Source organism: Octodon degus, unplaced genomic scaffold, assembly GCF_000260255.1.
Source record: "Octodon degus isolate 3935 unplaced genomic scaffold, OctDeg1.0 scaffold00058, whole genome shotgun sequence".
In the NCBI taxonomy this organism is placed as follows: domain Eukaryota; kingdom Metazoa; phylum Chordata; class Mammalia; order Rodentia; family Octodontidae; genus Octodon; species Octodon degus.
Window position 1 is genome coordinate 4318951 of NW_004524634.1, and position 3850 is coordinate 4322800.

A 3850-nucleotide genomic window follows, 5' to 3' on the forward strand; every position below is an offset into this window, starting at 1 on the left:
GCACAATTGTCTGGCCTTCTGGACCTTCTGAAATCTGGGTGGAAGCTTCCCTGACCGAACAACTCATATTCTGCATGCACACAAAATCATCACCTCTTGGATGACACCAAAGTGTCTCAGGCAGGAACACTATCCAGACCTCCTTGCATCATGAGAGTTTGGTGAGACATTCCATACCCAACCACAATACAGGGTCCTACTAAGTTACCCAGACTTGTCCTCAAACTTGCAATCCTCCTACCTCAGCCTCCTAAAGAGCCACAATTTCAGTTGTGTGCTACCGTGCCTAGCTGAGTCCTTTGATTTTGTTCTTTTCCAAGTTTGTTTTGACTACTAAATCCTTTGCACTTCCAAATTAATTTTAGAATAAGCTTGTCAGTGTCTATAAAAAGGAAGCCAGGATTTTGATAGGGTTTTGAAAGGAAAAACAAATGAGTATCTTATACTAAAAAAATATTTCTGACACCAAGTATGTGGGAATGTCTTCTCTACATCAAGCAATTCACCAATTCTCTATACATATTAACTTAGCATCTAATGATTCAGCTCAATTCTGACGCCAGCCATCTTCAGTTAGTGTCTGCTCCCCTCTCAGTTAAGGGCTCAGCCCCACCGTCCTGCTCTGTACTTCTAATGCCAGCTCACCTATACTTCTGTGTCCGTGGACTACAAATCAGAGGCTTCCAAACCCTCTCCTTAGGTTCTGTCATTTATCATGCCTCATGGAATTGGTGGAAACATTTTCCTTATATCTTGACTCGGCCCGCGAGTTGAGACATGAGGTAATGACCTGGAAGAGGAACGGGGATGAACAAGACAGGGCAAGAGACACAAGAGACGGAGACAAGACAGGCTTTCTGATCAAGTCTCGTTTATTGAGGAAGTGAACAGGGTCTTAATAGCTGTACAGTGGAAGTGGGACTAGTTGTGGATTGGTAGTGGAGGTCCAGGACCACAGGAAAATGTCGAGGCAAGCAGGGATTGGTGCTGCAGCACTTCTTGCCCAAATAAGGGAAAATATAACAGGAGCGTTCTATCGCCCCCCACAATATCTGCTGATCATTTATAAAAGACACAACTCAAAAAGAGCCAAGTGCAAGGGATGTGTAGTGGCAGGTATGGGAGGACGGGCCACAGAGTTGTGTGCCCTCACCACAAGCAAGGGTGCCTTCATCCTCCCAGCTCCTTGACAAGTTCCCAACCCAGAAACTCTCCAAACCCTGTTACTTATGGCTCTGCTGGAGGTTCATCTAGGCTTTTGGTGTCTGAATCTCTGGCCTTTCTTCCCTACCCAGATGTCATCGAGGAGGTGAAGCTGAAAGTTTCAACATCTTGGTCACCTGGCTGGTTCTTCTGATGACCCACCTACCTCATCCAACAGGATCCTTTCTTCAAGAAATCTGTAGCTGCATATTGTACAGGATGGCCTGGGAATTTAGAGGGCAAAGAATAGAAGATTGACAATTGCTCCAAACCAGTTTTTTCCCACTTCAACTCTACACTCCCACAGGACTTTTGTCTAAGTTCACCCCTTGACATCCTGTCCTCAGATCTGAGCCTTGGCCTCTGCACAATCTGGATGAGAAATGGCTGTCAAGGGCAGAGGTGTAGGAAAGGCAAGTTAGAGACCAGTCACTTTTCTCTTCACTTACCCCGACAAGTTCCCTTTGCCTTAGGCTGCCACCAGCCCCTTCCCAACACATCCTCCAGGTTGAAACAGACTGTCAACTCCCCAGATTCTCTTGGTTGTTATTTCCTGGACTTCATGTTTCCCTCCCTAATTTCTGCCATGTTTAATCTGAGGTGGAAGCTAACAGCCCAAGACACTTCCCACGTTGGCAGGAACTGCAGCTGTCCAGAGATGTCAGCTAGTCAACCTAACAGAGGAGACTGGAAATACAACTTTAGGTCTGATTTATACATTATTCTCTTATCAAGTTGGCCAGTATGAATCAGTTCAGATGAGACAGCTCACAAAATTTAAGACTCTGGTTGAGCAAATCTAAGTCTCAGATCTAGGGCCCACAGTGTCTCTCCACAGACATGCCCAATCCCAGGCACCCACTACTGGACTCCCTCTGCTCATATTTTCTGTGTCACTTAACATCTTGGAGATAATGTGAGTGAACAAAATAGGATGTATAGAAAAGTTTTGGGAACTTGACAGAATTTGAACAACTACTAAGTACCTAATTTTGCTACCATAATGGTCCCTTTCTCTCTGAGGAGATAAATAGCCATTTAGGATATCAAGAGGTATTAAAGGTCTGAAGGACAAAGCCCTGATGAAGACAATCAGGTCACCACAAATCTTGGGGCAGGGGAGTGAGCTCAGCCAGGTTACATCATTTGAGGGATAGCCAGGAACTTAGCAGACTCCAACTCCATGAAGAAGTTTCCTACAGGGCTGGTGGAAACACAGGTGGAGAAGGATATGTATGGAAGATGAATGAATAAGGGGGTTAAAGAGAACTGGAGACACTAAGACCACCAGGAGTTGGATACCCCAAATCTGAGAGTCTCCAAGCCTCTGAAGCTTTAATTTTCTATTATTCCCTCAAGAGATCTCATTCTCGATAGGTGTGGTAGTACATGCCTGTAATGCTAGCACTCTGAGAGGCTGAGGCAGGAGGATTGTTTTTGGTGTTGGGAATTGAACTCATGACCTCACTTTTGCAAGGTAAGCACTATGCCACTAAGCTATAACCCCTAGCCTCAGGAGGATTGTAAATTCAAGCCCAGCCAGAGCAACTTAGTGACTTAGCAAGACAATATCTCAAAATAAAAAATTAAAAAGGACTGAGGATGTCATGCAGTGTGAAGGGCTATGTTCAATCTCCAGGACCACAAAAAAAAAAAAAAAAAGATGAGGATAAGGAACAATTTTTCATTTTCTACCCCACTCCATCAAGCCATAGCAGTTTGTCATAGTCAAATCCATCCCGCTATAGAAATCCTAACTTTTCAATATTCTGCTTTCTGGCACCAACTCCTTAACTCCTCGATGTCTAGTCTCAGTTTTACAACACTTGGCTTGAAACAGTCAATGACTATTAAGAATATATGACATGCCAAGTATAGTACTAGCGCTTCTTCATTCCCTTCTGCATTCTGCAGGGCTCCTAGGAGCAACCCTCTACTGCCTCTTACAGCTCTCTCACCCTGGCCCTTCAACTGCCCTCTGAGCCTCACCCAATGAGGCCCAATATCCAACTTCAGTGACCCTTTAATCCTGTAACCCAGGCCTCACACAGAAACACATGCACTCAGAGAAACAAGCCAAGAATGTTCCTTGGTAATAATACAACCTTCCTCCTGAATGAATCATCATGACCCCTCTAGGCTTCCCAGACTGAGGAAGACCCCTGGACTTCAAACTACTTCTTTCTTGTTTCCCACTCCCCACCCCATCTTCACCACCACATGGTTCTGGCTGCCCTTGATGGCCTCAGACTCCATATGAAGAGAATTTTACCTTTATTTATGCTCCTAACTGAAATCCCCTCTGTATCTCTTCCTTCTTTCACAGGGCACTCCCATCTCCACATCCCTCCTGCCCTCTCTGAGCCCCTGCAGCCTGGCATCCAACTACCCAGCAGCTCTTTCTGGAGTCACCAATATCCTCCAAGTTGCCAAATCTAGGGAGGCCCCCTGGCCTCTCTGAGGCAATTGACATTGTAAATGGCTTCCTTTTCAAAAGGAAAATCATACAAGTAGTAAATACATTGTTATGATACTGAAAGAAAAAAGAAATCAAAATATACCAATATAGAAAGTATCTCCAAGGCCGGAGAGATGGCTCAATAGAAAAAGCGCTTCCCTGGCAAGCGCAAGGGCCTGAGTTCAATCC